General features: G+C 35.7%; 1 pseudogene; it reads right to left on the bottom strand.

Moving 5' to 3' along the window:
- The window catches only part of LOC104231196 (uncharacterized protein At1g28695-like), a 40,743-nt pseudogene extending 17,392 nt beyond the window's left edge, over positions 1–23,351 (bottom strand).
- Between the last annotated feature and the right edge of the window lie 767 nt (positions 23,352–24,118).

Genomic DNA, 24,118 nt, shown 5'->3' with positions numbered 1-24,118 from the left:
TTCTTCTCTTTTTCTTTCATTTTCATTATTGATTCCAAAAGAGGGGTATGAAAGAATAAATAAGGCTCAAAAGGGGAAGCAAAGGATAAAGTGTTTGGATAGAAGAAAGAATTGCCTCCGTCACTTCATTCTCCGATAAATGCTAAGTACAAACAAACAACAATTACAATTACAAGAAATCATACATAATATCTCTTAACTGCATCAGAATTGATAGCCATGTCGATGCATTTCCCTTCGATATCTGTTAAACGTAAAGCGCCATTGGGCTTGCTTTGTTCAGATTGCGATAATCAACACACACCCTGATTTTTCCATCTTTTTTGGCCCTGGCACCACATTAGCCAACCAATCAGGATATGGAGCGACCCGAATAACCTTAGAATGCAGCTATTTGGTTACTTCTTCCTTAATCTTCACACTCATGTCGGTTTTGAACTTCCTCAATTTTTCTTAACGGGAGGAAATGCCGGGTCAGTGGGCAATTTGTGAACCACTAAATTGGTGCTTAAACCCGGCACATCGTCGTATGACCATGTAAAACGTTTTTGAATTCAATAAGTGCTTTTATTAGTTCTTCCTTGATGTTTGGCTCAATATGGATGCTTATCTTAGCTTCCCTGATATCATCCGCATCCCCTAGATTGACGACTTCCGTGTCATTTGAGTTGGTTTTTTTTCTCAAATTGGCTCAACTCTCTGTTAATTTCTTCGAAGGCTTCATCCTCATCGTATTCCGACTCATTATCACAATCTTGTACTATAAGTTCGAAATCAGTTTGATTTTTTAGACTAGGTTGAGATCCATCATGCATGCCATGTCATTAGAACCAGTATAAAGAGAACTGTTCAGAAGAGAAAAAGAAGAAGAAAAATTAAAACAAAATAAGGAATGAAGAAAAAAATACTTTCACTTTATTAAAATAAGGGATAGCAAGGTTTCACACTTTGGCGAGCACAAAAAGAAATCTGGATTACAACCCTGAAATAATCCAGACAACAAGAAAGAAAATCAGAGCCCACTACCAAGACTCCCTTCGGATAGGAAGAGGAGTAGCCATTCAATTGTTGATTTTTGCTTTCAACCACACAAACTGTACATCCGCCTTGCTGGACCCTTCCCCCATCACCATAACTGGCTTGTCATCTACACACTGCACCACTGCTTTTCCACTGGTCGGTTTTTCTTTCAAACTATTTTCACTGGCACGGATCGTCATTACCGTTTGTGAGGGCTTCTTAATCTCCCCTACTTCGTGCACTAGCTCGATCATGTGGGTTTCATGGTGTGCCGGCAACGGGTTCTGATTGATGTTGGGTGCCTCTAGTGTCTGAACCTCAATCTTGTTGGTGTCAATAAGATTTTGCACTGCATGTTTCAACTTCCAACACTTCTCGGTATCATGTCCGGGAGCCCCCGAACAATACTCACAGCTTACCAAGTGGTCCATATTTTTGGGAAGGGGATTTGACAATCTGGGCTCAACAGGACTCAACAAGCCTAACTGCCTTAATTTGTGGAACACGACAGTATAGGTTTCTCCCAACTCAGTGAATGTTCTCTGTATTCTTTCATTTCTGAAAGCCTGATTTCCCCGGAAACTTACCCTTGAGGGTTCCTGTAGGCCCTTGGCGGCAGATAGGTGCTTTGTGGGGGTGGGTATGTATTTTGTGGAGTCGGCGCGCGCTATTGCAGTCGAGCCGGAGGCTGAGTGTATGTCTGGACTTGGTGTACGGAGAAGTGTGGTTCTTGTGGCGGGTAGTAGGGTTGTGAAGGGTAATTTGGAGTGTGAGGGTAGTTTGGGTGATGGGGTCTGGGTTGGTAGCGAGGGGAAGGACCTCTCGATCTGGACCAGTTGCCTGCCTCTATTGTCGCGACCTCTTCTCTCTTTTTCTTTCCAAGCGCACCTCCTGTGTCGCTCTGAATGGCCTGAGTCGTTGCCTTGATTGCCGAGTAACTCAGGATCTTATTGGAATTAAGTCCCTCTTCTATCATAACTCCCATTTTCACTACTTCATTGAAGGATTTACCAACCGACGTCACCAGGTGACCAAAGTAGGTTGGCTCCAACGTTTGTAAGAAGTAGTCCACCATTTCACCTTCCCTCATTGGCGGATCGACTCTTGCCGCTTGCTCTCTCCAACGGAATCCGAATTCCCTTAAGCTCTCTCCAGGCTTTTTCTCAAGTTTTAACAGTGTGAGACGGTCGGGGACGATCTCAAGGTTGTATTGGAAGTGTGCTGCAAAAGCCTATGCCAGATCATCCCAGGTGTACCACCTGCTTGGATCTTGTCTTGTATACCACTCTAGTGCCGACCCGCTCAAACTCTGGCCAAAATAAGCTATCAGTAGCTCATCTTTGCCCCCCGCTCCTCTCATCTTGCTACAAAAGCCCCGTAGATGTGCTATAGGATTGCCATGCCCTTCATATAAATCAAAATTGGGCATCTTGAACCCTGCTGGTAATTAGACGTCAGGGAAATGGCATAGATCCTTGTAGGCCACGCTGACCTGGTTGCCTAACCCGTGCATGTTCCTGAAGGACTGCTCCAGGCTTTTAAATTTCCGCATCACCTCGTCCTGCTCTGGGCTCTTAGCCTGCTTTTCAATCTCCGTCGAGACCTCAAAATGGGGATTATAATTATGGGGCTCGGGTGGTTTGAATGTGAGTTCAGGGGGGTAATATTGTGCATTGTGAGCTTGAAACAATGACTCACTAGACGATCTGTGCAATGAAGCTAGGGGAGGCGCCACAAAGACGGGAACATTTGGTGGAGGAGGATTTTGATTGGGTGGTGGAGCTTGGGGATCATATGCCTCTCCTCCCTGATAGTAGTGATGGCTTGGGAAACTCGTTGAAGGGCCGGGAGAGGGGTATTCCGGCGTGTGTCCTGGGGGAAGAATAGAAGTAACAGGTGATTCAGGCCCCTTTTGGGCTCTAGCTAAGGCTAGCTGCATTTCATTCATTTCTAGCCTCATCTTTTCCATTTTTTCCATGGCCTCCTTCAACATTTGATTTGTCGTCTTTTCCGACTCAACACTGTTGTCTGAGCCAGTCATGCTTTCTGGTATGGGCCCTTTCGATCTTGTTTGATAATGGTACGGTGCCAGTACGCTCTAACAAACTAACTGTTTTGAAATCTCTTTCTCTGATAATAGAACAACAAACTTGTTAGCGTTAGAGTTTAACACATATTGCAACTTCATATTGGGGAATGCAATGTTCCTAGGCAGTTAACCATTTCTATCATGTTTTTGCTTCGACTGCATGCGTCATTCCAACTTATATTCTTTCTTTCATTCATTTTGCCTCTTCTTTTTATCTTTTAGTGGCGGTCGAATCTTATGTGGATTGCCTACGTATCATGTCCCCGCATGAATCAGACCGGGCATAGTTCTGCCCAATAAAAGATAAATAATACTAAAACATTTTTTTGGAATTTTCAATTTTCATAATAAAACAAACTTGATTACAAAAGTTTAAAAACTGACCATACTAACAAACTTTGACAAAAGACAACAAACGGTCTCGAAAATCAAATAACCCGCATACTCTAATCAAAGAATTACAAACTCAAAAACAAACAGCCAGATTCTTTCCCCTATATGCCAATTTTAACCAAATGGTTGTTTTTCAGACGTGGCCCCTTCTCAATTTAATTTTAAGGCGGGGAAGGATTATTTTACGACCTTTCACAAACTTGTTCGTTTTTTTACGAAAATAGCCCTTCGACAACTGAAAGATACTCTAAGGCTATCTCAGAAAGAACGGTTTAAGACATCACCGAAGCTGGGGCGGCTTATTTTAACTAAAAATCAAATGGTATTCACTTGACCACTGACAATTTTCTTGTTTTTCAAATAATAAAAGACCTGGTTTTGCAAACACGACCTTTCAGCACTTCGGAGATGAAGATTTTAAGGCTGTGCGGGATAACTGATCACAACCCAAAAGAATGACCAAAGATGGTCGTTTATGCAAAGTCAGCCTTCCGGCGTCCCTTTCGGGAACATTCAGCTACATTTGACAAAAGCGGCGTCACCCGACTCATTTATGATAAAATTAAAATTCTGACATTTTGGCTATTTCTGCAAAAAGGGAGGTTGGACCCGACGAAGGTTGCCTACGTATCTCACGCCCTGTGAGAATCAAACCGGCGTAGTTCCGACAAATAAACTAACTAATTTTTGAAAACAAACATATTTCTTTTATAGCAAAAGAAACTTTTTTTCCTTTCCGTTTTTTTTAAAAAAAAAAACAAAGCAAACTAAAATAAAGGACTCTTTCCTACACACTTTCTGTTTTTTGGGTAAACAAACAACTTTTAAAAATAAAATATATATTTTTCAAAATTTCAGCAGAGTTCCGACAGTACTTAGACACTGGTTTTTTTTTCTTCTAAATTAATCATCTAACTCTCCCCTTGCTATTTTCTCTTTTTCTCAATTTTTTTTCCAAATATTTTCTAACATTTCCTTAGATTCAGAAGCCGGTCAACATGCGGGTTCGAAACAAATAAATGCACAGAGCGTAAGTAGGATGCATCAGGATGGTCTTTTCTGTTTCAGGTTGCTATTCCTAGATGGACCCAACCCCTGTGTTGAGTCCCCTAAGTCAAAAAATGCACATGATGCAGATAAGCGTTCCTACTAGGGATCCGGCATGAAGTTGAGTTATTCTAGGTTCAGAACCTGGGTGTTTGTTTTAGACCTGGGTTACCCAAGCGGACAGCTCGAGCCGAGGGGCAGCGTACCGGGGATACAGAAGCTCAACCCGGCTTTGCAACTTATCCGAACCTCGTTCTAAAAATGGGATTGACTCTAAACAGAAAAGAAGCCACACGAAGTGCACCCTTCTTCATGATTTAGAAGACTCAGAGAGCAGATGGGTTTCGACACTGTTTATATACAGTTCACAAAATATCAAAGCGGTAAAAGCATCATTTTGCATATTAAGCACAGATCATATGAGAATATCAGATAATAAAGTCAAAATACAACAATTTATCAAGCTCGAATTTCTAACCCTGAACTGGTGGTTCTGGGTAGTGTCCCGAGAAGAGTCGCCAGAGCTGTCACACCTCCTTTTTACCCGCGCCAGAGAGGGCGCAGAGGGTTCAGGGAGTTTTTCCAATCAAAGGACAATCAAAATGGGATTTATTTATTAAGACAGAGTCGCCACTTGGGAGATTTATGGTGTCCCAAGTCACCTGGTTATAATCCCGAATCGAGGGAAAGAATGACTCTGTATTACAGTCCGCGAACCAAAAATCCGGATAAGGAATTTTGTTAACCCGAGAGAAGGTGTTAGGCATTCCCGAGTTCCGTGGTTCTAGCACGGTCGCTCAACTGTCATATTTGGCTTGTTTATCTAATTTTCATACAATTGTGAACCTATGTGCCAATTTTAACTTTGAACCGCTTTTATTTAAATTATTAAAGAAAATTGAACATCGTTTAAAACATGTCTTTGGATTGCATCACATGAAATGCACCCGCAATCCTGAACACATTTGATTCGATGTTTTGGGATTTGGACTTGGGTCGCACGAAATGCACACCCGAATTTAAGAAGGTAAGATTATTAAACACGCGCCTAAAGAGACTATCACGTTATTATCTTGGGATGGGCCGTGAAATTCGCTAAATGGCCCCTCCCGAAATCTATACAATTATTAACATCTATTGAGGGCCCCGCAGCCTGTGCATTTTATTTGGCGAGACTCGTCTCATTTATTTTTAAAAGGATAATCCTAAAGTGACTACATTTTTTATTAAATTCGTCTCTAACATAAAAGAGAAAAATCCTAATTAATTACATGCTTGAAAAATGGCGTAACATATTAATTGTTAGACTAAGACAAATGTTAACAGAAAGGAATATTACTAAAAATTGAAATTATAAATAAAATACGGAATCGACAAATAATATATTCAAAAGAGACCAATTATTCTATAACTAGTTTAAACTCACATTGTTAGATGACTTGAACCGTTGGAATTAATTATTTACAATTATTTGAAAGTAGAATTAACCTTAATCACTAATGCTTATTCGAAAGTTTATTAAACTTAAACGTTATCTAGTCTTGTTTGAACTCAAATCATGCCTTAATACCTAATTCACGAAATTAGTTCAAATTCATGCCTTAACTAAATTTAGCTACATGTTCACGATTAACCTACTGTTGACAATATTAAAACCTTCATAGCTACTGAACTAACTAGTTTTGCCAAGCCGATTCACTAAAGACCAACTTATGTTATTTTCCTCCTATTCCAATTATTAAACAATTTGACAGTAATGAGCATTCTTAAACATATACTACCTAATAACCAAACTAAAACAGAGTATTATTTAGTACATAACTACAAGATGCCTAGTTATGCAAAGCGACAGAAATTTATAGAATAAGAATACATGAAATAGCCTAAATACAATCAGTAAAAGAAACAAAGAAAAAGCTAAATTAAAGCTTCAAAGTTCCATTCTTCATATGTATTCATGCTTTCACATTTCAGCTTACAATATCGACAAGGTTACAGCCATGTACCTGGTATTGGAAGTAAAAGAAAAGGAAGATCAGCAGTAGCAAAGCAACAAGAACAGGCAGCAACAGCAGTAGCAAATTGAACACCTAGGGACAGATTTTAAAACCAACAGAGATGATTCCACAACCAGTAACAGATTCAGGAATAACCCAACAACAAACAATACCAGAAACCCAAGCTGAAACCCAAGAATTCAATTAAACAGCACTCCAGAAGCAAAAGAAAACCCAGGAAGACCAATCTGAAAATCAGTAGTACCAAATGCAAATCACAGAAGCAGTAACAATATTCTGATTCTCAGTAGTAAAGAAAGGCTTTACTTTCAGTTTTTAATTCTCAAAGACTGAGTTTTTTAAGTTCTGACAAATCAGTTTTCTTTTCAACTTAAGCTCTGAATTTATGATGATCAAATCCAGTCTATTTTTTTTAACTCTCTAACTCGGACTCTCCAAGATTTTTCAAAAGTCCCCTTAATTCTGTCCAAACTCCCCTTATTTATGTCCAAAAACAGACCACTTTAAACAATTAAACGAATAAAGAAAAGGTCACATCTTCTTGAGCCCCGTAATCCCACTACTATATGTCTTGTTCCCCATTATTGATTAAACAAATACATTATCCCCTCCATTATATCTTGTCCCTTATGCCTACCTTAAACAATTATATTTCCCCCCACTACATTATGTCTTGTCTCCCACCATGTACTATTTTAATATTATTAATGCTTAGTGGGCGGAGCACTCAAAATAAATAATTGTTCAAATTTTCAATTCCAACCTCTCTGAAATTAGTAAAATTACCGTTCTACCCCCATCAGCTATAACCAATTCACCTAAATCAATTAACCAAAATATAGCAACTATAACCAATTTTTAATCAAATTCAATCAACAAATTCAAACTAAATGATGAACAACAAAGAAACAACTGGAATTATTTTGACTAAACAATATTTTTTAACAACAAACCTACTTTCAGATTCAACAACAATATCAAACAATCATATTCAAATTACTGAGTTCAAATTCAATTAAGCTTAAACGGAACAAATAAACAGATTCAAATCACTGAACTAAATAATCAATTGAACCTCAAACTGAATCTAACAATATTACAGTCAAGACGAAGGATTCAAGTTATCAAACTAACATATTTCTATATTAAAACTAAATCCTTTTAAATGAATAAAAATAAACTGAAGAAATAATTAATTGAACTTCAACTTAAATCTAACAACATTATAATTAAACTAACAATTTCTATATTAAAAATAAACTAGAACAAATGAAACAACCTGAAGAAATAATCAAGAAATGATGAACACGAACAAAAATAAGAATCAAACATTTACTGATTCCAGATCCGAGAATATCAAACAAAATATGGACAGAAATGAAACTTAAACCCACTAACCGGATCGGAACGACGATGAACTCGAACGGAAACAAATCTGCCTGGAAACAATTATCGCACCAAAATAACTCGACGCCGAAGACGACCACGAACGGACTACTGTTCAGGTGGTCGTTGCTGGGCGATCGAGATGGCAGTAGGGTGGTCACTTGGACGAAGAAGAAGGAGCAGGGTTGCCATGGAGGGGTTACTGCTCGCTACTACTGGACGGGAGCTTGGAGATGGTCGTGCCTCGACTGACGGAAAAGAAGAAACAACAGCCATGGTTGTCGGAGGTGAAGCTCGTTTTGGACTGGTTCGCTGCGTGCTGAAGAGGATGACGAAGCAGCGGCAGCAACAGGTGGTGACGCTGGGCAGTCCGTTGCTAGAAGAACTGGACGTCGACGAAGTAGCCGGTGACGACGATACAGAAACTGGACGAAGCAGCAGCAGCAACGCGGTCAGCCATGGTCGTGCGTCATGATGGTTGACGGACTGGAGGTTCCATGGCATGGAGCTTCGTGTCTGGAGGAGGGCAGCCAATGGTCAACGAGGAGGGGGTTGTCGGACTGGTGGTCATTTTGAGGAGGTGAAGCAGCAGCGATGACTGCTTGTCATGGTAGAGTTGGATGATGAAGAAGACGACGCAACATGGGTGGTCGTTGAAGGTGGTGAAGCAACAAGGGGGGGGGGCAGCCATGGCAGCTGGAGGGGAGGTTGAAGAAGATGATACAGTAGGGGGCGGGTAGCTTTTTTTAGGTTTAGGGTTTGTTTTTCTTTTTTTTTGTGAAATGAAAGATAGAGAGATAGGGGTGTTGGGTCTTTTGGGTTATGGACTGGGTCGACCCGGTTTTAAATGGATCGGGTCGTAGGGGAAGGTTGGGTATCTTTGGGTTTGTGGTTTAAAATTGAAGAAAAAGCCCAATCCGGTCTTCTTGTATTTTTGTTCTTTTCTATTTATTCAATTTCCTAAATAATAAAGCTAAAAATGCGAAGATTAAATTATAAAACCCAAAATTATCTGGAAATACTAATTAACTCTTAATAATAATTAACACACAATTAAATAGCGATTAACGATAAAATCACACAATTTGGATGTTAAATGCTAAAAATGCAACGTACATTATTTTTATGATTTTTTCATTTTGTAAAACAACCTTAATTAAATATCAAATGCAAATGCGACATATTTTTATATATTTTTTTATTAATTTAACACATTAACATGCACAGGCAAAAATACAAATAATTATCAAAAAAAGTCACGAAAATTCAAAAATTGCACACAAAGGAAAATTATTTTATTTTGAATTTTTGGGAGTAATTCTCATATAGGGCAAAAATCACGTGCTCACAGCAGCCATTGAGTGCTGAGCATTATTAGCCGCCGGAACCTTTTAAAATGGTGTGTAACAATGACTATTTGTGCAAGCTGCAAGTGCAAAAGAGAACGCGTATACGGAACCAAATGGATATTGGTGACACCGTTTATGAGCGTAAATGTGGCATATGCTCGCAAACAGGACACGACCGTCGTAAATGTCCTTCAGGTGGTGTGCATGGCGGTGGTAATCCAGCTCCTAGTGCAAGTTCGTTCAATGTACCCAACTATCAAGGATACACCTAGTCTTTTGTTTTCGTATTATTTTTTGTAATACGCTCCTATACTTGTGTATGTTGCAATATCTATCAAATAAAATTATGTTCCACAATCTTGTTACATCTTATTTTTTAACATGACCTTTTGAATTGGGATGCTGATATGATTGTTCAAATATTCAACTTATTTGTATTAGTAAAGAAGACGAATCTAAAAATTAAAAAAAACCTATAAAATCAAGACATCCTTTATTATCTTTCTTAAAATTTAATATGTAAAGCGTGGTATAATACTACGTTTTGTGTGTTGTCTTGTTGTTCTGAAAATAGCTGAACCGACTGCGAAAAAGCTATTTTGTTTCATAAAAATTTAATATGTAAAGCGTGGTATAATACTACGTTTTGTCTGTTGTCTTGTTGTTCTGGAAAAAGCTGAATCGACTGTCAAAAAGTTGTTTTGTTTCATAAAAATTTAATATGTAAATTGTTACTACGTTTTATGTATTATCTTGTCGTTCTAGAAAAAGCTGAACCGACTGTCAAAAAACTGTTTTGTTTCATAAAAATTTAATATGTAAAGCGTTACTATGTTTTGTGTATTGTCTTGTCATTTTGGAAAAAGCTGAACCGACTGTCAAAAAGCTGTTTTGTTTCATAAAAATTTAATATGTAAAGCGTGGTATAATACTACATTTTGTGTGAAATCTTGCCTATAAATAACGGGCACATTCTAGTTATTTTCTGCGCTTAACAATAACCAATAACAAATATTTTCATAAAACCAAGGTTTCTCTTTAACAAATGTCTCAACAACCTCTTTATGTCCCAAGGTGCGAGTGCGGCAAAAAATGCATGATGCATGATTGTTGGGAAGAAGCTGGATGCCGCTACTGGGTGTGTATGAACAAGTTTTATAGGCAACCTGACAAACCTACATGCAATTTTGAGGTATGGGTTGATGAACCCTGTCAGCAGGAGGTAAATAACCCGGCTGATCATCTCCACGATCCTCATCATGTGCCTCAACAAGTGGGTCGACAAGTGCCTCAACGCCCCCTTGCTGGGGACCACCTCCTCGCCGTCCCCCGCGACCCCGTGGGGCACCCCTGCCTCGTGGGACAACCCTGCCTCGTGGGACTACCCCGATGGTGCTTCTCTGGCGCTGTATACTCAGCCTCGTGATCCAACCTCGCGCCCTCTCTAGCTTGCTGCAGGGTCCGGAGAGCCAGCTCTTCCACCCGTCGGCCATACTCAACGACTGTAGCATTGTCGCCATGCTGCTGCATCTCCTGTCCTAACTGGTAGAACATGTGATGCCCAATAGCCTGCACAATATTTAAAATATTAATTAAATAATGCTATATCACACTTATAAGACTTATCCCACAAAACATACCAGTGCCTCGTGCCTCCCGGCATATGGTCTGTACCTATCGCCAAGTACATGAATAGGGTTCCCGATCATCAGTTGGGTGTGACGACAGTACCATGACATATAAAGCTCAATAGTCGCCTCCTGGATCAGTGAAGGTTGTGGTAGAATCAACTCCTCTCGCTGGTCCCAAATATGGACCTGTGCCTCTAGCCATCCTACAAATTCATTGTCCACCCTAGTACAATCATCCCGCTGATAATATGTAGGCACCCATCCAGGCTACCCTGGTATAGTCTAGGTACGGTCAAACTGGAGAAGTACACGCTCTGTGGCATGATGCTCCACCACATCGAGGCACATCATCGGGACGAAAGTGCTCCAAAACAGTTGATCGACCGAGCAATAATCGGGCAGATGAGCTAGCAACTCGTCACTGTATGGCGTCCAGATGACCTATCAAATAATAACAAAAAGTGAGTATTCACACCACAAGTGAATTTATAACAAGTTAGTTTAGGTACATATTTACCTGTCCGGCCACCAGAATATCTAACACATCCCTGACAAGGGGGAGATTATGATGAGCATCACTCCCTTGGTAGTTCACATGCCGGAGAACCCACCTCGTAGCTAGATGGAGAAACGGAGATGCTACACCTAGCTCTAGTGGTGGTAGAGGTGGCTGCAACGGCAGGATCCGCTGCCAGGCCCAAACCTAAGATAAAAGGTTGAAGTAAAATTTAAGAGTCATTTTAACTATATAGAATTTGGAGTAATGAACAGAGTATTCGAAAATATTGTCACCTGTAGAAGCCGCAGAAAACCACATATGTCCACCTGGGTGCCCATGCTCGCCCGACACATACTCCTGTACAGGTATACTAGAACAGCAGCACCCCAGTTATACTGGGGTAACTCATCTAGCTGCTGCAGATGATGCAGAAAACGCAGACTCAATAGATTTTCCGAAGTGTTCGGGAACAAGACACCCCCAAAAAGAAGAAACAACGCCAACCTCGTGTACTGGTCAATATGGATATCCTCTGTCTCGCCGGAAATGTCGGGGTGCAATACCTCCATATGCTCTCTGATAGCCGTCACAGAAATGCGACTGCCCCCTCTAAGTGCAGCCTCACCCTGTGGTCTGAAACCAGTATACTGCCCCAGTAAATCCAAATACTGGGGATGCATCATAGCTCTCATATACTGGGGTAGTGCAATGATCAGTCCATCTACACGCAGCCCATACAAAACCTGAACATCCTGAAGCGTGATGGTGGCCTCTCCAGTGGGCAGGTGAAAAGTGTGCGTCTCCGGTCACCACCGCTCTGTCGACGCCGTGATGAGAGGCCAGTCGAGCTGCATCCGCCCAATCTAAAAAATCCTAAGGAAGCCCGTAGTACAAAGGCGATGGACTACGCGGGCATGGAAAACTCCCCCCCTCAAAAAATTCCACAAGTCGTCCGGTCTCCCCGCGCGGAGACTCTGATCCAATAGATGTCCCTCCTATACATAGGCGGACCTATGGTCGCCCTGTAACACTAATATCTGATCCGCGACTGGTGCAGGATGCACAGGCGGCAAGTCCATGTCGTCTACTATAATTTAAACAATATTAATTGTGTGTTTGTATTATAATAAATTAAATAATTAATTTTTAATTAGATAGAGTAATTATCTATGGGTTCCAGGCTCGATATTTGAGGCCTAGTAGCACCAAGCTATCCTTAATTATTATGTGTGTCAATTTCAATATTTTTAAAATTTTGTTAGTTTAATAAATTCATTAATTAAATTTTAATTAGATAGAGTAATTATCTATGAGTTCCAGGCTCGATATTTGAGGCCCAGTAGCACCAAGTTATCCTTAATTATTATGTGTGTCAATTTTAATATTTTTAAAATTTTGTTAGTTTAATAAATTAAATAAAATTATTTAATTTGATAGAGTAATTAGCTATGGGTTCCAGACTCAATATTTCAGGCCAAGTAGCACCAAGCTATCCTTAATTCTTTTGTGTGTCAATTTCAATATTTTTAGAATTTTGTTAGTTTATAAATTAAATAATTAATTTTTAATTGGACAGGGTATACAACTATGAGTTCCACGCTCAATATTTAATTTGACAACATATATTAATTTGTTAGTTATGTAAGTTTATTTTATAAATTAAATAATTAATTTTGTAAAAGGCTCTATATTTTATAAGTAGATACTTAAACTACAGAGACTGTATGCTAAAAGGCTCTATATTTTACTACGCTATAAGGCTCTATATTTTACTACGCTAAAAGGCTCTATATTTTACTACTCTAAAAGGCCACTATTCTTTAAACAAATAAATAATATAAACAACAAACATATGAATATAACATTCACGAAATTACATATAAAACAGTAAAAGATATTTGTGAACAATTTCATTAACAATAAAAATTATTTTTCAAGTTTTACCTATTTTTTTAAAACACTAATAATTTAATCCGGGTAAAATAAAATACAAATTTAATCGCAAACATAACACAAATCAACGTGGAAACACATTCAAAAAACAAATGTACATATGCTCTACGAGTTTTGAAATAAACTAAATCGGAATACCTCGATTTATGTTTTTTGAAATATCGGAAATTTGGAATTTTGACCCCGAAAGAAAGAATCCAAGGCTTGGGTTGTATGCGGGACCTACGCTCTTCACTTTTTGTGTGACGGGTGGGGCCCAATAATTTGTTTTAATCGCGTGTGTGTGTGGGGGGGGGGGGCAGAAATGGTGGGGGAGGGTTTTTTAAAAATGGGGACTGCTTCTGTCGTGGGGAAGAAGATGCAACTATATTTTATTAAAGGAAAACGCAGTATAATACTACGTTTTCCTTAAAGGCAGTATTATAATGTGTTTTCCTATAATAAAACAAATAATTAAATAAAATACAGTATAATACTGCATTTTACTTTAACGGCTAACTTTCCGTTAAAGTGAAATGCAGTATTATACTGCGTTTTATGTAAAAATGTAAATTTTTTTTAACTGTAAAAATATATTTTTTGTCCAAAATGACATCATTTCAGTTTCGGACTCGCCATCACAGCATACGGTGTCAATCAAAAAGTTTTGTTTTCTGAAACAGAAATTTTTACAGAAAATGGCAGTCAATCAAATATTTTGTTTTCGGTAAATATTTCTCATCAAAAAATTCAAAAAAATTTCTGAATGTCCCTTTGGTAAAAGGAAAATAAATCAAACTGCTACCTATGTTAATCCGAGATAAATTTTACATATTAAGGGCGGTTGGAGAAAAAGTTAGATCATCCAAACAGACTTAGTAGGTGTTTCAACATAAAAATTTGAGATTTGAAAAAAAGTAATTTTTAAAATTAAGTTGAAAAAATATTTGAAAAGTAAAATCAGTGTTTGAACATATATTTCCTTGAAAAAGTGGTTACAAGAAACTCATCTTCAATTTGTTTTAAATTCATCTTCAAAAATTCATTCCTATGTAGTATGTATGTATAACCAAATTATATTTTGAAAATGAGTTTAAGAAAAAGAAAACAATTCTTATGGATAAACGGTTCCTTAAATACTTAAATTTTTTGAAATGTATGTTAGATAATTTATTACCCATAAATAAATATGAAGGTGTTAGTTGTCAATTGACCTTTGTTAGTAAATTTCACTATCGATAACCATCAAATATGAACCTTTGGTAGTAATTTCACTATGTATGAAATTACCTGACCTAAGACTGCTAGACAAGATGTACGTTAAGTAGTTCATCTAAACCGAAAGTCTCTTAACTGTCATTCTCCATGACATGAGTTTTTCTTTTTTCATGTTAAAAACCACACACTTGATATGACATATCGTATTATGTGAGCCTCTTTGGACATAATTTTTTTTTTCCTTTTATTCCAAAAAAATTTCACTTTTTTTTGAAATCAGCGTTTGTGCATAAAATTTTCAGTTTTCACTTGAATATACATTTTGAAATTTTTCGAAAATTTGAAAAACTCTAAAAAGTTATTTTTCAAAATTTTCACTCAAATCACTCACAAAACTTCAAAAATAACCCAAACTGAAATTTGTCCAAACACAACTCTAAATTTCAAATACCATTTTCACTTGAATTTTTTTTCACCATTTAATTTTACAATTCTTATGTCCAAACGCCTACTTAATGCCTTTTGGGTAGAGATTGAAATTATATGTCACATAAAAAAAAAGATGAAATATTATTAGCCGAACAGTTTGTATACGGTCCCGATTTCGTTCTTCAATGAAAAAGGTGTTGTAAAATAAGATGATTATGGAGAACAAAAGATTTAGCTTGAGGCGTGTCAAAGATATTGTCTTTAAGGATATTTCGCCCACACTGAGATGAATATTATTGAGCATATCCCCCAGGATTCAACAAGCTCTTCTAGTATAACTAGGAGTAGAAACAACAAAGATTAAGAACTAAACCCATCTCAAAACAAAATAAGAAAGAAATTTTTTACTTCACAGACACTCTTATTAAAGTAAAACCAAAGACGTATATATATATAGTGCAAATGAAATGCACTTTCTGATATCAAATTGTCCAAGCCATAAAGACCTTTTAAAGCTTCAGAAACGTATGTTTAGAAATGTAAGCTTCAAGAACGTTAAAATTAAACATATACAAACGTTATAATCCAAATTGAATACAAAAACGTAAGCTTCAGATTGTTGGCATAACTGTTCAAGAATTAAGGCCATTAAGGCTCTTAAAAAATTGAAATGTTTCACATTCATTGGTCAGATTATTTGTCCCAAATTAAATTCAGCATTAAACTAATTTCGGTTACAAATATATTTAAAATAATTATTATAATAAAGATCCATTAATATAATAGTAAGAAAATAAATCCAGACCTAGTTTTAGAATATTTCTTTTTGAGATATCAAAAATATTTTTCTATCAATCCCCCACATATCCCAAAAAGAATATTAAAAAATAAAATAAAAAATAAATAACTTGCTGGGTTTTCACAAAAGAGCATAATGCGTCGAATCTGGTTTCTCTTGGACTATGAACTAGATCTAGATAAAATAAGATTAAACTTACAGAACAATTGGTGAAGTTTAGAACTTCTATGAACCAAGAATTCTTTTGTAAGTTTAGTGTCTCACCTATCACATTATACTCGCACACACTTTGTTGTTTGTCGCAATTTTGCGCTAATAGACCATGCGTACGCCTGGTTTTCATGAGTGCTCTAGAAACTTTTTGCCATAAATTTCATAGGAGCGGCCCCAATCCACACTCGTATAGGTCTATCCATCAAGTGTATTCTGCAGCGCAATACACCACTTAAAATTAGGCTACGGATTAGATTAAGAGTTTAATAACTCAGTCTCCCATTCCTTGCAGTCTTGCACTATATATACACACACCATAGGAAGGGATATAATTAATAGTGCACGTTTGATCAACTAATGACTTGTTATTACCCATATGAACCTACTTCATGGGATCTCCAATCACATAGGTTGGGTTACCATCATAGTTGATATAACTCAAATTGGCAAAAGTCTCATTCCCCTCGATGTTTCAGATATTAATTTTCTTCCCAAAGATTTAGTCAAAGGATCGACCAAATTCACTTCTCACTTCACATAATCTATGAAAATAATTCCATCTTTCAGCAGCTGTTTTATCACATTATGTCTCAATCGGATATGTCTACTCTTCCCGTTAAAGGATTTATTTTTAGCAATGACTATTGTAGCTTGGCAATCACAATGCATCGACACAGAAGGTGCCGGTTTTATTCCCAGTGGAATACTTGCCAAAAGGTTCTTTAACCACTCGGCCTCATTGCCAGCTAATTCTAATGCCACAAACTCAGATTCCATGGTAGATCTAGCTATTATTGTTTGTTTAGCTGATTTCCATGCCACAACCCCTCCATCGAGGGTGAACACATAACCACTAGTGAATTTTGTCTCATCTGAATCGGAGATCCAGTTAGCTTCATTGTATCCTTCTAGTACAGTGAAAAATCCACTATATTTAACACCATAGTTCATGGTACCTCTCAAATATTTCATTACTCTTAGTAATGCAATCCAATGATCATGACTCGGATTTTGAGTATATCTACTCAATCTACACACAACATATGCAATATCAGGTCTAGTAAAATTCATCAAATGCATTAGGCTACCAATAATTTGAGCATATTTATTTTGATCTATAGCATCTCCCTTATTTTTTTTAATTGACTATTAGCATCATAAGGAGTGCTTACAGGTACCACATCAAAATTATCATTTTTTAAGAATTCTTTCAACATAATGTTATTGAGTCAGCATTAAACTATTGCCATCTCTTATTATTTTCATGTCTAAAATAACACTAGCTTCTCCCATGTCTTTCATCTCAAAATTAGAGGACAAGAAAATTTTGGTTTTATGTACCAAATCAAGGCTAAAACTAAAAATAAGCATGTCATCCATATAAAGGCAAATAATAACACATGTACTATCTACACATTCTGTATAAAAACATTTATCTACTTCAATTGATGAAAAACCATCATTAATCAATACTTGATCAAATTTTTCATGCCACTGTTTAGGTGCTTGCTTTAGACCATACAAAGATTTTAGCAATTTACATACTTTGTTTTCTTGGTCAGACACTATACAACCCTCAGGTTTCTCCATGTAAATTTCCTCTTCCAAATCACCATTTAAAAATGCAGTTTTAACATCCATTTGGTGAATATAAAGTTTATAAATAGAAGCCAAGGCAAGTAAAACACGAATCGAGAAAATTCTAGTTACAAGAGCATAAATGTCAAAATAATCAACATTTTGCTTTTGGGTAAAACCTTTTCCAACAAGTCTAGCTTTATATTTATCAATGGAACCATCCGGATTGAGTTTCTTCTTAAAAATCCATTTACAACCAATAGGTTTAGCCCCCGGAGGTAAATCAACTAAAATCCAAGTTTTATTTTGTAAAATTGAATTTAGTTCTACATCAATACTTCTTTCCAAAATGAGGCATCAAACGAAGAAATAACTTCAGAATATGTTAAAGAATCATTATCCACAAGATAAGTATAAAAATCATTACCAAAAGATTTTTCTTTCCTTGGTCTTTTGCTTCTTCTTAAATCCTTACTTTCAAAATCATAATTGGAACATGTGAAATATTATCACTTGGAATAATATAAGCATCAGAAATTTTCTCAAATTTTAAAGGAAAAATATTTTCAAAAAATTCAGCATTTTTTGTTTCAACAATAGTATTGTTTTTAGGTACATCACTTTTGACTACTAAAAATCTATATGTTGCACTGCTTTCAACATACCCAATAAATATATAATCAGATGTTTTAGATCCTATTTTTCTTTTCTTAGGATCAGACAACATAACTTTAGCAAGTCACCCCCACACTTTTAAATATTTCAAATTAGGTGGATACCCTTTTCACAACTCATAAGGAGTTTTACCCATTTTTTTATAAGGAATTCTATTTTGTAAATGACAAGCCAATAAAATGGTTTCACCCCAAAGATTATCCGGAGCACCAGAACTAACAATCATACTATTTATCATTTCTTTTAAAGTCCTATTTTTTCTTTCCGCCACACCATTTGATTGTAGAGAATATGGCTGAGTTATCTCGTGAATTATACCTTCTTTCTCACAATAATCATTCAACAAAATAAATTCACCGCCTCTATCAGATCTAACTCTTTTGATTTTCTTATCCAATTGATTTTCTACTTCATATTTATAAATTAAAAACTTATCAAAAGCTTCATCTTTATTTCTCAACAAATAAACTTTTGTATATCTAGAAAAATCGTTTATAAAAGTCACATAATATTTTTTTCCTCCTCTAGTCATAGTTTGTTTCAATTCTCCTAAATTAGTATGAATTAAACTTAATAATTCAGATTCTCTAAATACTGAAGCACATGATTTCTTAGTTTGTTTAGCTTCTAAACAAACTTCACACTTATCAATATTCGAAAATTAATATTTGAAATAAAACCTTTAGAATGCATTTTCTTAATATAAGATAAACTAACATATCCTAATCTAGCATGCCATAAATTAAAAGAATCAATTAAGTAAGTAGAAGTGCTAACATTTTCATTGATAACATTGAGTACAAACAAGCCATGGTTATAATAACCCTTGCCAACAAAATTATTATTCTTGGTCAACACGACCTTATCAGATTCAAAAGAAACCTTCGCCCCCACTTTTCCTAATAATCCCACAGAGACCAAATTGGCTCGGATACTAGGAACATGCAACACGTCATTTAATGCCAAAGTTTTGTCAGATGTGAGTTTGAGAAGAACTTTGCCTTTTCCAAGAACTTGAGTAGTTCTTGAATCACCAAGATAGACAACTTCTTCTCCCTCCTCAACTTGGGTATAAGACACAAAGTTTTTTTTGTTAGCACATATGTGCCTCGTGGCACCAGAATCTAACACCCAATCTTTCACATTGGCCACAAGGTTCACTTGGGAAACAACCGCAACAATTATATCATCCACTTTTGCTTCAGTCAAATTTACTTTAGCCTTAGTGGGATTGTCATTCCCAACCCTTTTTCGGCATTGAGCAACATAGTGACTAGGTTTGCCACACACAAAGTAGTTGTCTTTTTCCTTGAAGGTTTGATTGTTGGTTTTGGGCTTATAACCATCTCTTTTATCATACTTGTTACTTGATTTTCTCCGACGGTTGTTGTCCTCCACAAGGCTGCTTCTAGTAGCAATTTCTTTTCCTTTGTCAACAACAGCGTGCTTGCGATAAAAATTATCTCCACCAAAAACCACAATTTTTGAAACATCGGGGAAAGGTTTGACACATGTAATTAGCGAGGGAACAACAACAGAAACAGTAGGTGCAACGGGTGTAGCAGCAACAACAACAATATTAGTAGCGTTATTCTCCATAATAACAACGTGTAAATATCCTTAAGATTGTTGTAAAATAAGATGATTATGGAGAACAAAAGATTTAGCTTGAGGCGTGTCAAAGACATTGTCCTTAAGGATATTTCGCTCACACTGAGATGAATATTATTGAGCATATCCCCAGGATTCGACAAACTCTTCTAGTATAACTAGGAGCAGAAACAACAAAGATTAAGAACTAAACCCAGCTCAAAACAAAATAAGAAAGAATTTTTTTACTTCACAAACACTCTTATTAAAGTAAAACCAAAGACGTATATATATAGTGCAAAGAAAATGCACTTTCTGATATCAAATTGTCCAAGCCATAAAGACCTTTTAAAGCTTCAGAAACGTAAGCTTCAAGAACATTAAAATTAAACATATACAAACGTTATAATCCAAATTGAATATAAAAACGTAAGCTTCGGATTGTTGGCATAACTGTTCAAGAATTAAGGCCATTAAGGCTCTTAAAAAATTGAAACGTTTCACATCTATTGGTCAGATTATTTGTCCCAAATTAAATTCAACATTAAACTAATTTCTGTTACAAAGATATTTAAAATAATTACTATAATAAAGACCTATTAATATAATAGTAAGAAAATAAATCCAGACCTAGTTTTAGAATATTTCTTTTTGAGATATCAAAAACATTTTTCTATCAATAGGTGATACCACGTTGAGAGGTCAGAACTCCGAGCTTGAGCTCGAGGTTCCTTTCCAATACGAGGTCGAGGTCGATAACTTTAGTTCGAGGTTGGAAGAAGGCCCACTTCGAGATAATACCGTTATGGTTCGGTAATAGGAAGAGCGAGATTCTCGCAACGGCCAAAGATCACAGTGTAAATCCATAATGGATTAGTCCTTGGCGATTAGACAGCCGTACATTAAGATTCCATATTATAATTAGAAGTGTATCTTATTTAGGATTCCCCTATTATATAAAGGAGAGCCTATTCATTTGTAAGATATAATTCATTGACAAGAGAATATACATTCATCATTTTCTTGCTTACTGTTCATCAGAGTTGCCTTATAATTTACTGTTCTTACTAACCCACCTCAAGACTATCATAGCTCGAGGTCCGGAGTTGGCTTGCACACTGGTTTGACTTACTTTACTCTTTAATTTATATATTTTCTTTGTTTATCAATTGGTATTGGACTAAATCACATATCTTTAAAATTACAATATAAGTTTAATTGTTACTCGGATTTTAGGGCAAATTTAATATCATACGAGTCTGTCATGTCTACCAGTCAAGTTTCTATTCGAATGAAACTCTTGTACGTAATATACCAAAATACTCGCTAAATTTTTGAATATTCTTACTGTTTATCTCTAAAACTTATGATTTATGATGTATAGAACTTTTTGCATTTTTATTTTGAAAAAAATTATAACTTGTCCAAAACCGACTAAATGATTATAAAAAAAACTTAAAAGATTGTCATTTTAATATTCATGATTATTTTAGACCGTTAATGCTAACCTTTAAATAAGAATGCAAATTTTGGAAATAAACCAAAGAATGCCTACTTATTGTTATTACTATTTTGTCCCAAATGTTATCATTCTATAATTCAAGAGAGAGTTCGATAAATTTTAAAGGCCAATGAACAGTGACGAGTTCATGATTTATAAATAGGTAAAATACTTTATCACCCCCTTAAACTTCATACAGATTATTAGTTATAGCTTTAAACTATTCGTGGTTTTAATTACCCCTCTCAACTAAATCTTTTGAGAGCCATTACCCCCTGGACGCTGATGTGGCAAAAAGTTTGGGCACACTTGCTTGCCATATGTATTTTTCTATATATATGATTTTTTTTGAAAAATAAAATATATTTTTACCTTTATAAGTATGTTACAATTGCAAGAAATAACTTATTATTTCTAATATACTTATTGCTCTAAAAATGTATCCATAAAGTAAGTTATTTCTTGCAATTGCACACTCTTTTTATTTCTTCTTTTAATGCAATGACTATTTATTTCAACTGTGTATTTTTACTTGTTTCAGGTAAAATCCCTAAAAAGATATATTTTTAGAGCACCATAATTTAGAGCTATATAGAAAAATTATAACTAAAATAATTAATTTCAAACTATGTATTTTTATAACTTTTTAGGTGCCTTGACTATTTATTTTAATTGTATAAATCTTTATTTTCAGGTCAAATTCAAAGAAAGATTAACTAAAACATTATTATTTTTAGCCAAATAAAAAAATTTAGCATAAATAATATAGTTCTATCCAAGTTTTATTATAAATTGTATTCGAAAAAAATTATCTAAAAAAGTAACATACTTAAAAGGTAAAAATATATTTTATTTTTTAAAAAAAAATACCACATATACAGAAAAATCCACGTGACAGACGAGTGCACCCACACTTTTTGCCACATCAGCATCCAGGGGGTAATGGCTCTCAAAAGGCCAAATTGAGAGGGTAATTAAGACCACGAATAGTTTAAGGCTGTAATTAATAATTCGTGTCAAGTTTAGAGGGTGGTAAAGTGTTTTGCCTTATAAATACTATAATATGAGAAGACTCCTTTTTGACAAATTTTTTAAAATATATATATATTTGCTGTTTCAAAAAATAATAAGTATTTATCACTTTTGCTAAATTCATGCTCTAATTATTGGGAGTATTAATTTGCTGAGACGTTGAGTTGAGAGAGAATGAGAGATATGAGTGGTTATTTACTTACCGTGAATATGAAATTATAAACAAGTTTAAGCACATCTATCAAAAACTGTGTCCTTCTCCACATCATCTTAATAAACTCCTCCGACATGTAAATCTTCTCGCCAGCGAAATCCACGCCGTCGGTAAGCAACCGGTAGCAATGAAGTCGCCGGAACTTGCAGAGTTCGTACGCCGTCTGATCCATGGCAACCACTAATAAATGGTCTAATAATGACCTTGTCCTTTCTCCTTCCCAAAAAGCCTCTAAAAAAAGATCAAACATCGATGGGTACTCGCCTTTGTAGGGCTCCACGTAAGCTCTGTTTATTATAGTAATAATCACTGTTTTTTCCTCCGTTGAAGCATTCTTTGAGCTCATTTTTCTCCATTCCCTATTACCCAAAAAAGAATTTTTTAAAAAAGATTCATATATATATATATATATATATATATATATATATTTGGGAAAAGAAATTAAAGGATACTGATAATGATACTGATACTTACAGGTGAAGAGTGGGTTGGGTTTATTTTTTGGAAAGAGAAGAAGGATTTAGGAGAAAAAGGTGATAAATTAGTTGAAATATAGATAAATGCAGCTAAAAGGAGAAAAAACTGCAAGACTAGAGATGGACTGCAAAACTACAATACTGATAGATAATCCATTCTTTTTATTACTCTGAGATTTTTAGCTCAGTGGTCTTTGGATCTTCCCAAAAGTGTTCCAAATTTCTGGGGATTTTGCCTTTTGTTAAGATTTGGGGTGGGGTAGGTAAGGAACTTTTTTATTCACTTTTTTTTTTTCTAGAGAGGGAAGGAACTGTAGTGAGTTTATTAATTTAACTAGGACTTAGGAAGGTCATGCAATTAAAATGAAGTGGGAGGAAACTAAGGACAAAGAAAACTTAGGAAAATACTTTGCAAATTCGTATAAACGATTTTAATTTACTTAAGATTGAGGCGTGGTTATCATTATATCTCTTTAATTAAATGTAAGTCAAGTTAACATACTTTGATTGGGACAGATGAATGATATTCAACTGTAAATTATATATACTAATTCAATCACAATCTCTTCGTATATTAGTTCAAGCTTGAACCCAGAAACATCTGAGATTCCTCAACTAAAACATTTAAGTTTCGCCCCAAGTAACATATTGGTATTTGGTAGTAGTAAATTTGTGTCAGTGTACGTGGCGAAAAACAAGATGCTATAAAGAGATGTTTCACAAATGTGTTTTGGCATAAGTTTCATGGACAACGTTTTCTCAAAAAAAAAAAAAAAAAAAGTGTTCGGTTGGTGAGTAAAACATATTTCTTCTTTTAAGTTTTAAATGTTAATAATAATATTAGGTAGCTATTTGACCAAAAATATAGATCTTGGTTCAACCAATTAGATTTAAATAAAGAAGGGTTAATCTCAGTTAAAAATAATATCCTCAAGATGAAGCTATCGATGGTATGACAAATAACTAGTATATTTGTCCAAATGGCATCGGGTATAAGTAATAATAACATTATTCAATGACTCAAAAAGA

Source organism: Nicotiana sylvestris, chromosome 1 (genome assembly GCF_000393655.2).
Source record: "Nicotiana sylvestris chromosome 1, ASM39365v2, whole genome shotgun sequence".
Taxonomy (NCBI): Eukaryota; Viridiplantae; Streptophyta; class Magnoliopsida; order Solanales; family Solanaceae; genus Nicotiana; species Nicotiana sylvestris.
Note: the sequence above shows the minus strand (reverse complement) of the source record. Positions and strands in the feature narration are given on the sequence as shown.